We start from the raw sequence: 14,206 nt of genomic DNA, 5'->3' as shown, positions 1-14,206 counted from the left end.
ATATGATGTATCAAGCCCATTAGTCACTGAATGCTGTGGTTTAGTCTCTACTGTACGCTTGTTCTTTCTGTAGTTTTGTTGTTGAATATTTGTCCGTTTTATTGTAATAATTTCTCAACTTTAGAGCCTCATATCTCCTTTATTTGGCAACACTAATAACCTAACTTTTGCTTATTTCCTTTCACGTTTTATGTCAATTGTCTTAATGCCATAAAATGGTATACGTTCTATTTTTTTTAACTATAAGTTTGTGTTGGGATGGCAACACTACTGATGTGTTCTTTCTTACGTGTCCCCTCCTGAAGGTAGCAGATTACCTAAACACATATTTCATTTTCTGCCTTTCCCCGGCGTTTTTGGGGTATAACTCCGCACAGCCTCACCCGGTCACTGGTTGGTATATGTATTATACGTAGCGGGAAAACAAGGCATTTCCGAATCGAGTGACTATCACCACGATAATTAGCGATCCACAATAAGTCAGTGTACCAATTTTCATAAATATCTAGCTGTCACGGTTCGCATACATCCCTTGTAAGTATGAACATAAGATCCTTTCTTATTATGTACAAAATTCAGTGCCCAAAAATTATGACGTTACTCAAACTTTAGGTGGTTTCTTATTAGTTGAAATCATATTGAAGGAGATTTTTACTCATGTGGTCTTCTTTAAAAACTTCCTTTTAAAAAATCCAAGAATCACATATTGTAGGTTCATATTTAGGCCACTGAAAATAATAATATAAACAATAAGAAATCCCGATTTCTAGTAACTAGAGTAATGGCATTTGAATATGAAACTACTACAAGGGATGTTATAAGTATATTCACCTGTACTGCTGTACCCTGTATACCCGTCTATATCAACGTTTTATAAAATTTTAGACTTAAAAATACTAGTAAATTACTCTCTAGTACTTATAAAATTATATTTAGTTAAGTACTCAGTAATTTACTATACCTTTTTATTGACCAATTCCCTCTTAAGCAAATAACTTGTCACGTCTAAGGCTTTGATTTTGCATTTAAAAAGAGAAGAACAGAAAGCGAAAGTAAGTATGTGGATAGACATTGCTTTTTAAGGTAGAAAGGTGTTTCGTATAGAATTGTGTTGAAGAAAGTTTATTTTTATTTTATTTTTTTAAATTTTTCGTCCAATACGCGCACTGTTTTAACAGTCAAGAAATTTACGTGCATTTTTTGTACGTACTTCTAGGTACTATGTTACAGTTTATAAACACCTCCCTGCAACATCGCTGAATCACTTAAAACAGAAGAAGAACAAGAAGAAGAAGAAGAAACCAAAGAAGGCAATCTCTCATGGTACTCAAGTATATTATTTGAGATAAATTAAATTTTTGGATTTTCGTTTTGTCATTTCATATTTTAGACTTTGTGTGTAATGTAATGTGAGATATCAAACGAAAACCATGGAATAAACACACTAATGTATAAAAATCACTACAGGGTGTCCCAATAAAATGTATACACTGCTTTAACATTTTTTACATTTTACATTTAAATGGTACACTTTTTAACAGCTCATAACTATATATTTCCAGCTCATAACTATATATTAAAAGTTATATTTCCCCGCCACTACCATCGCGATATAAGAGCCAACTTGATCGAACAACAAACGAACAGATGGATTGGACGAAGAGGCGGTATTGGGTACTCTCCGTGCTTACCGGATTTGACCCTTATGGATTTTTTCTGTGCGAGTATGTCAAGCACAATGTTTATAGCACAAGACCAGCTACAATCAATGAGTTGAAAGCAGTCATTGAAAACGTATGTGCCCAAATACCTATTGAAACGATTAGGAACGTTTTGGATTCCATCTTTCAGCGTTATCAGCTGTGTTTGGACCACAATGGCCAACAATTTGAACACTTCCGATAAATGGCTGGTTTTTACATTTGTTCATATTACATTTGAATTTTGAAACTTTTCCGCATCATAATAATTATTAGTGTTACAGCTATTCAAAGAGGGTATACATTTTCTTAGCAAACTCTGTATATATTAGTAGCTCGAGGGAAGACAGTGGTATGCAATATTTTCTAGCTTTCGAGTAAACTGGAAAAAGTTCTTCATTATTCCCAAGCAATGCAATATAATAACACCTAGCAAAATAAGCTATTTGCAGATATATTTCGGAAATTAAACTACACGTTCTGTGGTCCGATTTCAACCGATCTAATCTAATAACTGAATGTCATCGGAAGTGGTGCTTACCATTATCTTACCCCGAGCCGCTCATATAATTATAGGCAAAGGCCTTGTGTACACATATATATGTACACGATAGTTATTACACTCACGCACATAATAGTTATTACCTTCATAATATCTGTTTATTAACTACAATTGTTTTGTACGTTTGCCTCATATTGTATACTGTAAATGGATTGAAAACTTGAGGTCACTAGAAGCACCATTTAACATCATTCAATGGAGCTAATTTTTTTTCATGGGTTGCTTTGGTCTGATATGGAACCATTTCACAGGACAAGACTTCCTTTGACATTCCGAAAGTCAAGAAATAAGGACATAATATATATAAATTAGGACATTTCTCTGTTTCCACCCTCTCGGAAACACTGGAAACAGATGATTCGAAAGAATGCATTCCAACACATATACTTATTTCTTTTCTCCACATTATGAAAGCGGAAAAGGAAACACTTACCGGAATCTAATTTTCGGGTAGTATTACTAGTGATTATATACAGTGTGAAGGTGAAATAAAAGCAGGGATAAAAATGGCGAAACAAGCCTTTAGAACAAAGAAATAAGGAAAGGACCTTGAACAATTGAGAAAAAGATTGACATAATGCTTCGTGTGGAGTATTGTACTGTAAGAGTCAGAAACATGAATCTTACGCAAAAATGATTTAAATCGACTGGAAGTTTTCGAAATGTAGGTGTGGAAAAGAATGGAGAGAATTAACTGGATAGAGTGGAAAACGAATGAGAGGGTGTTAGAAATGGTGGGGGAGAAAAAGAACAATTTTAGATATTATCAGGAAGAGGAAAAGAAATTGGTTGAGATATTGCCTAAGAAGAAACTGTATCATGAAGGACTACTAGAGGGTATGGTGGCAGAAAGGAGAGGGAGGACGTGAAGAAGACTATAATTAATAGACGATATCAGAACAGAAAAATCGTACGTGAAGACGAAGAGGTTAGCAGAAGACCGTGGAGCCTAGAAACTTCGCAGCTGCGGCAAGTGACCTGCCAATAATGGTAGAATACCTATGATGATGAAAGTCTCTTTGCAACACTGGAAACAGATTATTCGAAACAATGCATTCCAACACACATACTTACTTTTTTTTCGTCCACATCACGAAAGCGGAAAGGAAAATACTTTTCAAACCGATTTTAGATTACAAAAAAAATCTGTTCGTCAAAGAGGAGGATGATGATGCGTAAATGATTTCAGCTTCAGATTTCAACGAAGTAACTTACTATTGTAGAACCATAATATATGTTTGCTAACTTCCTGTAAGCATTGGATCCAACAACTGAAGAAATGTCTTTGTCATAAAATGTAAACCCTGCATCCCGATCAATCTTAGAAGCTCACGACAGCTTACTATGTAGAATTAAATATACATATTCTTGTTCTCTATTCTACATTTATTGATATTTCATTCGTCGGTTTTCAATTCTGATAGCATTTCCCGGCAGGAAAATCTGCATTTTACCCAGAATTAAGAAGTTAAATAAAAAAATAACCATATCATCGAAACTTTAATATTACCTATCTGAAGTAAATCCTAACACGAACATATCCATTAAATCTGTTTAGTATCATAATATGAAAAGAACGATGTTGTATATTGTGATAGAAATGTCACATCTTAATACAACAGTCGTAAAACGTGTAAACGTGTATTTGGTATGAATGTGCGAAAAGCACGAATAAAGGACTTTCTTATAATGTTCCTTCTTTGTAGCTGAATTTATTCTCAAATTCTTCGGACGCAACATGCCAACTATCAAGTATTCATTGAATTCTTTAGGGATAAACAAGAAACTAAGATAAAGCCTCCGAAGAAAAAGAAAAGTATATTTTAAAGTCTATCTGGGGGGAGAGTCTCCCATTGCTGTTCCAATGGCAGGCGCACCAACTACTAAAAGTGTGAATATATGGTAATTGCGGTCGTTTCGGAGCTGTGACTGTCTTGTTTTATGAGCATCTTGGTGCGGACGAGATAGGCATGATGAAGCAGACAACTCCTTCATCCCCACTTCCTCCCCTTATCCTCTTCTCAACCAATTCACGGTAGGCAAAGAGAAAAAAATAATCCTCTGAGACTCATAATAGAAGAGGGAGAGAGTTATATTTAAAAAAAAAAAAAGCTAGTATCGTTTTAGGACGAAATGTTGGCACTGTCACTTCTGTCCTGACACAAGAAGTTTAAGGATCACATTTGAAGAAAGTTCATGGCCACTTTATATTTTCTCTTTTCTTCTTTTCTTTACTGTTTCTCTGTGTTCCATGGAGATATCCACTATATAGCGTTATAAAGAAAGTCATATCTTCCAGTTTCCCCATGTGAAGGGAAACATGAATTATTTTTCAGTGAGGAGTTCCAACTTTCACATATATAAGATGCACTAAATGGATTAAATGGAAAAATAAAAACTTTTTTTTTCTTAAAGTAGATATAACTGAAAATACGCCATAAAAAGTTATTTTTTATTGTGTCAATAACTCTTCACTTTATGTGACATTATACCTTTGCTCCATACACTTCATACTGTACATGTCGTTTGTATTTGCCAGATCAGACATTAAGAAGAACATGTGGTACAATACTCTTGTGAAATTCTGATTGTGGTTTTGGTAAATTATATTATACTGTACCAGATTCAGTTATTAACATTTGTCCAAGGAAATTGCTGAATCACTTATGAGGTACAGGTTGCTAGATTTTCCAGTTGACTTTAATATGACCCACTGTACTAATATATACAATAGTTGTGCCAATAACTCATCATTTCATCGATTTGCACAGTCTACTTGTTATAGAATCTGTTGCATTAAGCAAATGCTTTCGCATCTTTTTGGCAAACATTCTATATTTTGTTCGTTACCTTGACGTAAATTAATTTGATACTTTTACATAGAGAAATTTCATAGTATGAAACAACGCTTAAAGCAAACATTGTACATACAGTAATGATTGAAAAAAATCTTTACGTCCCATGCTTATGCCGGTTAGGCTAAAGGAGACGGTGAAGATGAGAAATGAATGAAATGGTGAAATGAAGAAAGTGGGAGGAAACGGGAGAAACCCGAGAAAACCCACGAGCACGGCGTTTGTCCACCATAAAATCCACATGGCGCAAGCTGGGATCGAACCAGGAACCGCAAGCACCAGAGGTGAACGCTCTACCACTGAGCCACCGTCCCCCAGTAATGATTGAATTTACACTTGAAACGATAATAGTAAAACACGGGAAGAAACTTGAGGACGGGAATCGACTAGAGGCTATATAATTAAATGTGCCATGACTGAGTTTGTTTACCAGAATTGAAAAAATACACACACATACAGAGAAAATCTTCGATCTTGATAAATGAAGACAGGATACGAATCCAAAGATCTCTCAGTTATGAAACAAGGATGCTAATGATTCACTTTCATTCCCTAGTTTATATTTGATATATATAGTTTTCGCTTGATGTAGGTTATAAATTCTGTTGACAGTTTCTGAATGAAATAACCAAGTATAGCAGTATTCTCTATCGTAAATAACTTTATTCTTTAAGCTTCATAATATTGCAAGCTGAATCCGTCTCCCTCTTTTATAAAGAAGGAATTATAGAATATATATTTATTGATTGAGCTAAATTAACAAGACATTAAAGCAAAAATGTGTTTTGTCTGTATTTTGCCAGTAAATTAATTTCTGTAGACATGTAGAATTGGGTTCAATCCGTGATGGGAATCTCGTGAGAAATTGTGACTTCTGTCTCACATAATACACGGATTACAAATAAATTATCTTAAACTATAATAATAACAAAACTAATTTTAAGACATGTAAATTCCTCTCACATAAAAAAAAAAAACACTGCAGCTTAATATACTAGTAAGGTGTTCTAACTAGAAGTTCATAAGGTCAGAAGGAAATTTTAATCTAATCTCTGATCCTTTAGTGTATTATTTCTGACTCATTTTGAAGCTTCTCTCTCTCTTAACAAAGCCAAGAAAATCTATGACATCCACGAAGTCTTATTATTAACACTTCAAAGTTAGCCACTTGATCTCTGGCTCTTTTACTACTACATCTTTGAACGTAGAGTAAAGAAAAGGAAGATAAAAGTAACAAGGGAGAAATAATGGGAAAAGAAAAAACTCACGAGACGCATCTTCTGGAAGTGCAAGAGTATTGGCAATCGAGTCACATCTGCTTTGAATCGGCTCGTCTGCAATTTACGAAGTACGTGGGCGAGATGGCGGTGAAAGCTTGCTTGCTCCTCGCTTATGTGCTTGCTCTTTCCCTAACTTTTAACTCCTCTCTTTTCCCCCCGATGCGTGTGTGAACGAAATGCGTCTTCACACCGATGCTACATTCTTGATGAAAAGTTCCCTCACAGATAAGAAGAAATTTCGCCTCTTTGAATGCGGTTTCTCCAATTGTATGTTTTGTACTTTTTGTTAACTTCCGCGGTAACCCTCCATAGTCGCCCGTTCATGATCTTTCATTTCTCAGGAACAGCCTAAGCCTGACCGACTTGTACCAAAATTTGCACAATGGTAATTGATAGCCTACTTGCACTGCCTTAAGAGATAGTGGTAGAACGCTTACCTCTGGTGTGTGGGGTCCATGGTCCAGCCAAGTAAGTTTGTGGTAAACAATATCATGTCCATGGGTTTTCTCGGGTACTCTCGTTTCCTCCCACCTTCTTATTCTACCAATTCTTTCATCATCATTTACTTGCTTTAATTATAGTCTCCCTTAGCCTAAAGGACATGGGACGTTAAAGTGAAAATTTTCATTTCATTTTTACCTTACGAGATAATTCAATGAGAAAACGATGAACGCCCCCAAACCAACCTCAAAGTAAGAACAATGACGAACTTAGCATTCAATTACGATCGAATCCTGGAAATGAAATTTAAATTACTTGTGATCTAAGGGATGAAAGAACAAGAGATAGGAGCGACGTTCAAAGTAGAAGTGACCCAAAGCCACCTATCAAGTGGTAATGACTGAATGAAACGTTTGAAAAGTGTGCACTGATGACAGCCAGTGTGTAACTTTTATGTCTTATTACTGTTTAACGTAAAATGACAATACAAATGTTGGGCAGCATTAGAAGTGATATGAATTATCAGGCATGTTAAATTTTGGTGCATATCATATATATATATATATATATATATATATATATATATATATATATATATATATATATACATTTTTGCAAAAATGAAGTTATTCATCATTGTATTCATCATTGTGATTGTTAGCGATTGTATATTTACATCATAGATTATTTAAAATCCCAGACCAATCAGATCCTCTATGACGTCAGAGGAGTTCAAAACAGCAATGTTTCCAGGCAAACAAGAACATCGACGATGTAAATGGTTCTGCAGATGCGCTACTCGTTGATCTATGGTCACTCGTACACTGCCAGCACTTGTTTCATTCCATTCTCCTATCTCGTCATTTTTCCTCATTTCCTTCATGTTTCTTACAGTCCTCCCTCCGATAGTAAAACCGTGCTTCTACGCCATACATCGGAAAGTTGAAAATAATTGCCACAGGAAAAGTTAGTAAAATACGCATCCTCAGGAATTGGATCACCGACTAAATGGCGCAACCATCTTCTAAAAACTGAAGGAAATCAATCAGATAATTATAGATTCAGTAAAGAAAAATGTATGTGCCACATGCACTTCATTGAAAGTGGGATTTTTTTTTTTGTCTGGGAATCTTGAGAGGGATGATGCGATTGACTGAAGCGTATCTCGCTAATGGTATTGTAAGGATAGTTGCTGATAAAATATCCCTGTCCCTGAAGATAAGAGTACTTACAAAGTGTGTAATAAAATAGTGTATGTATGAGGGAGAAACATGATTTGAGCGTCATGAATTTAAATGTTATAAGAGAGGCAATTATATCGTCCCTCCCGAGACAAAAGGAGTATCTCGTTTTCTTAACTTTTCCAGAAGACAAGTTTAAAGATGTTATCATAAGCTTATTTTATCGTGTTCTGTCAAAATTTAGTTTGATATCCTTCGTGGCAGGTATTTAACTTAAGAAATTAAACTCAATTTTAACAGAACACGATAAAATAAATTTATAACATGTTTAAACTTGTCTCCTAGAAAAGCTGAAAAAATTAGAAACGCCCCTTTGTCTCGAGATGGACGATATTACGTGATAATAAATAACATATTTTTTAAAAAATGTTGACTAATTTGCTTTAAAGAACATAGAAACTTCGTACAACGTGCTTTTGAGCAATGCTCGTTTTGCTCTAACGCGGCTGTACATATATACACAAATTGGAAGTAGGTTTGGCAATTCATTTTATTTTAACAACTCGAGTTTTATCATTCTTTATTATCTTTAATTTTCGTAATAAACAATTTAAACCTATTATAAATAAACTTTGAACATGCGTTTTTACATAGCAGCGTTATGAACGGTTTCTTGTACTTTCCAAGTACTAGATTTTCCAAACTAAAATTTAAACTTTGTTCTTTCTCCGTTCTCTTAACATCGTAAAAGAAGGAAAGGAGAACTCGGAGTTTTCTTAATTCAATTAACTTCATAACTGCCTCACAATGTTCGACTGATATTGAAAATCATGTTCCTCAACTCGGGAGATGCACACCAGAAGTACTTGTAGTTGGAGGCAAACTCTCAGTTATTCAGGAAATTAACTAAAAATCAGATTCAAGAAGAAGAAGAAGAAGAAGAAGAAGATGTTTATGCCGATTTGATTTGAATAAGCAAGTACTGATCCCTGTACGTCATGCAACCTGGTACAACAGAAAAGTTTCGCATGGCGGTATAAGCAGCCAGGATAACTGTGGATAAAGCCAGTTGCATTACACGACGAAAATTTCTCTTCAAGTTAATATCACTGATTCCTGGCAGAAACAGACTGTCAAAGTAAAAATAAAAAGGAGAAAGAGAAAAGAAAATGAAAGCGAAATGAAGCACGAAAATCAAAAAGTAGTATGAAGTGCGCTGTAAAAGAAAGGAAGTTCTATTATATTAGAGTCAAAAGAGGAGAAAGAGATTCTGTGCACGTAAGGATTTACAGTTGCCAAGGACTATGATGTGGCTCCTCTCTTCATCGGTGGATGTATTTCTCTTTCCCTACGGCTGTGCTTTTCAACACAAGTGAGGTTTAATGGAAACTGATGGTGCACAAGAGTCCCCTTTGAAGACTACTTCTTGCAAAACTTCTTTCGATCTACTTCTTGCTGCGAAAGGGAAAAAGGAAGAGAACCAAAGAACTGAGCACCACGTTCTTCAGGGTAAGTGTCGATCGGTCGGTCAGTTATTGAATGTGAGTTGTTTCGTGGTGGCTGTAGATTTAAAAGAGAAACTTCGTTGGCGAAAGGTCTCTTAGACGAAGTCAAGTCTTCTCTTTCCCATTTATTAACTTTTGCGGAAGTTGTTAAAAGAGAACTCAAACTTTACGTCGTAAGTTTCAAGAGAGCAAAGTATTTCATTTTATTAGAATTTCACCCAATGGATTTTCATAGTGTATGTTTTAAATAACTGTACTGTATATTTGCTAACACTTTCACAATGATTATGCTACCTTAATATTAAAAATTAAAAGAGTTTTATTCATGAATTTATAGTATTTTTATTAGTACCACACTAGTGGGCCTCATAAAATATAATGTTAATACATCCGTCCGTCCGTTACTCCACACAATAGCTCTTGAACAAAAGTGATTTTTTAAATTTTATTTTTTCAATAGATAGATTAACGATTATCTCTGTCAAGTTCATTAATGGAATCATTCCGTTACCCGTCACGGATAACAGTCGTTACCTTGTTCCTTTTCCTACTACTCAAAGGTGTATAATTATGATGACTTATCCCTTTTTCACTCGTTATATGGCGACGTCCTAGTGAACAACGAAGTTGGCCGCCCATCGCTGAAACCAGTTGGAAACCCATATGACGTGTGACATTGTTCTTGTACAAATAAATTTAAATTAATGAAATCACCCCACATAAAGGCACAATTGCCTCTATAGTCCGCGAGGCGACTCTTAGCCCTAGTTGCCGTATAAATCTTCGCATCTGACAACATTTTTTCAAAGCTCGATGAAGAAACTGTTCTCACCCTGGTATAACAGAACCAGCAGAATTTTACATGTATTAGCAAGTATGCAGTATACTAAACACATTAAGACTTTAAGGCTTGGAGTTTAAATATGAGAAACATTACTTTTATTAAGTAACAAAAATAAGTTACAGAAAACAACAGTAATACGATTTTAAGATTTAAATTAATTACCTTTCTATTTCTTTTTACAGGCTCAGATAATCCCAAGATGTCCACGGTATTCTTAAGATGGTTTCCGTAGAATGCTTCAGCATACTAGGTAAGTTTACCTTTCGTCCCACCGTAGCTTAACTTCAAACCACACCAGGTAAGTATTAGATTAGATTCTCAAACTTCTGTTAGGTTAGGTTAAATTTATGTAGACAGTATCGCAGCTTGCCTTCGAATGTTTTATATATAACTTACTCTTACCTCTTCGTTTTATTAATTATTTCATTCATAATTTCTTCTTGTTTATCTTCAAATTATTGTGTTCATCTTTTCATTTTATTCTATATAGTCTAACTCTTGACTTCCTTTACAGGAAATGTGTTGCGATAGCAATGAAGAAACGAAGTAGCACGAAGTGTAGCCAAAGCGGAATTCTGCAGTGACCGATTGATGTTTGTCAAACTAAGTGCAAAACCAGTGGATATTGTGATAATAGAACCGACCATGATGACAATGAAGTAGAAGTAACGTATGAGGAGATTAGTGACATTTTGCATCCAGAAGGAAGAGGTAAGGTCAACGCCATTGTAATGGGAGACTTCAACATGGTAGTAGGAGAATGAGCTGTGAATAAGACAGTGGGACCATTTGGACTAGGTAGAAGAAACGAACGGGGTCAAATGCTTATCAATTTATGCAGGCAACATGATCTGGTGGTGATAAACACGTGGTTTAAGAAAAGAAAAAAACAAGTTGTACACGTGGAAAAGTCCAGGAGATAAGAAACGCTACCAAAAGGATTACATTCTTGTGAAGCAAAGTTTCAGGAATAATGAACGAGACGTGAAGACACTAGTAGGAGCGGACATTGATTCGGACCACAATCTCCTAGTGGCGGAAGTTCAAACTTCGTAAAAGTTGATCAAGAAAAATGGGAGGAGAAATCGGAAGTGGAACTTAGAGCGACTAAGAAATATCGACAGCGATGCGAAAGAAGAGACTGAAGAAAAACTCCGTGCAATAGGCGATATGGCCGGCAACGTAGAAAATAGTTGGGGGAAAGTAAAACCGATTCTACTAGACACACTCCACAATAACATTGGCAGGATGGAAAGAGCATCGAGAAAACCATGGATAACTGAAACAATGCTTAAGAAGATGGAGGAACGCAAAGGGCGAAAAACACGGATATCGAGGAATACAGAAGGCTGAATAATGAATTGAGAAAAGAGACGGACAACGTCAAAGAAAAGTACATGGAACAGATATGTAAAGAAATAATGAAATTTCAACGGCGCGGCAGATACGATCTCATGCATCAGAAAGCACAAGAATTAGGAAGAACAGCTAACAAAAGTATACAAACGTTCGAAATCGAAGATCAACAAGGTCATGTGGTCACTGACATCAAGGAATCCTTAGAATTTTGGAGGAATACATAAAAGATCTGAATGATCAGAAGACTCGCCCCAAAAGATAATGCGATCGAAGCAGAGGAAGAGGTGGATGATGAAGAAAAAGGACCCAGTATATTGGAAAGTGAAGTAATACAAGCAATCAAAGATATGCGAAGGAGAAGGTCATCGGACACGACGACATACCTGTAGATTTGCTCAAGGGATTAGGAGACAATACAATGAAAGTATTGACTTCACTTATTAACAAGATCTACTTGAGTGGAGAATGGCCAAAGGATTTTCTTGGTGTTACAATGATTGCATTGCCTAAGAAAAAGCAAGCAAAGAAGTGCAGCGAGCACAGAACCATTAGCCTGATTTCTCACACTGGAAAGCTTGTTGCACGCATACAGAACAGGCGACTGGAAAGTACGATAGAAGAGATGTTAGAAGAAGATCAGTTTGAATTCCGGAAGGAAAAGGCACAAGGGATGCTATTGGGTTGATGAGAATTATATCGGAACGGGTTGTTGATGTGAAGGAAGAGCTATGTTTGTGCTTCATTGACTGGCAAAAAGCTTTCGCCCAGGTCAATTGGACGAAACTTTTGAAAATACTTAAAGAAATCGGAATCAACTGGAGAGACCGACGACTCATTCGAAACTTGTACATAGGAAAACGAGTGAAGTTGCGGTAGAATAAAGGAGAAACCAGCAGTGTGGAGATTGGAACAGGAGTCAGACAAGGGTGTAGATGTCGCCACAATTATTAAACATTTACAGTGAATGTTTAATGAAGGAAGCATTAATGGGAATTGGAGATTAAGATTGGAGGGTAAATCATTAACAAGATTAGGTATGCAGATGATACAGTTATTATAGCTAGAACCGAAGAAAGATTACAGGAGATGATTGACAAAATAGTTGACACCGGAAAATTATATGGAACGGAAATCAACATCGAAAAGTCGAAAGTCATGAGAATATCCCGAGGAAACGACCCTTATGGGTCAGAATAGAAGAAAGAGAACTTGAAGAGGTCGAGAATTTCAAGTAGCTGGGAAGTATTTTGACAAGAGACGCCTATTGCACCAAAAAGATCAGGTCAAGAATTACCATAGCTAAAGAAGCATTCAACAAGAAAAGATCACTCTTTACTAGCAAGCTCAATATTGGACTTAAGAAGAAGTTGGTCAAATGCTATATCTGGAGCATTGGACTGTATGGTTCAGAGACTTGGACATTACAGAAGTTAGAGAAGATGTATTTAGAGATCTTTGAAATGTGGTGTTGGAAGATGGAGAAGATAAAATGGACAGAGAAAGCAAAAAACGAAGATGTTTTAAAACGGATAGGAGAGAAGAGGACAATTCTAGCCAGCATCCTTTGTAGGAAGGCCAATTGGATTGGACACATCTTGCGAATAAATTGTTTTCTTCATACCACCAAAGAGGATGGAAGGGAAGTGAGGAACAAGAACACAACTGATCGATGATTTGAGAAACAGAAGAAAATACTGGGAATTAAAAGAGGAAGCTATGGATCGAAAAACGTGGAAGAAACATTTCCAGACCTAAATCTAAAATTGAAAAAAAAAAAAAAGAGAGAGAGAGAGAGAGAGAACTCTAAGTTCCAGGACCTGCCGAAAGGCAGAATACTTAATAATAATAATAATTGCGAAATAAACACAAGAATTTTGACATGTATATTATAGATTTTGAAATTTCACATCTTGAAATATATCGTAAAGTAAAGAGGCTGAGGACTCAAATGAAACAGAATTATGTGTTTAGTAACTCATGTCGGTGTTGAAAATCATTGCATTAAAACAGCGAATCACGCAACAGAAATACAGTTATAAAATGTAATGACTTCTTTGATACAAATTCCAATGGGAATTTTAGATTATATGCTTATACTTGCTATTTTAACAGCAATTTACACAACTATATATATACAGTGGCGGATCCATAAATTGTTTTTTTTTGGGGGGGGGGGACTGGAACAAAATAATTTAGAAAAACAGTGGAACTCATTTTTGCTGCTCAAATTTAATAGCAATGTATAATACACTTGCATATAGTTATAAATAGGTTAGTTCATGGAACCAAAGAAGTGGCGTTACCTGATATTCTACCTCATCTATTTAAAAAGTTTATTTTATTAATATTGTTATATTGTTCAATGCATCTTATTGTAATATTTTTTCTGTATTTTTAATGAGTTAAGATTAAAAGGAAATCTTCGGGAGATACATAAAATATTTTGTAACAAAGAATACGTATCACAAACATCAAAACA

General features: G+C 35.5%; 1 protein-coding gene across 2 annotated transcripts in view; it reads right to left on the bottom strand.

The window, feature by feature from the left end:
- Pxn (Peroxidasin) overlaps positions 1-14,206 on the bottom strand; it is an 899,909-nt gene that overhangs the window by 631,837 nt on the left and 253,866 nt on the right. The gene's annotated exons all lie outside the window — the stretch shown is intronic.

Source organism: Thermobia domestica, chromosome 7 (genome assembly GCF_964235325.1).
Source record: "Thermobia domestica chromosome 7, izTheDome1.hap1.1, whole genome shotgun sequence".
In the NCBI taxonomy this organism is placed as follows: Eukaryota; Metazoa; Arthropoda; class Insecta; order Zygentoma; family Lepismatidae; genus Thermobia; species Thermobia domestica.
The sequence above is the reverse complement of the archived record's forward strand: the minus strand, read 5'-3'. Positions and strand labels throughout refer to the sequence as shown.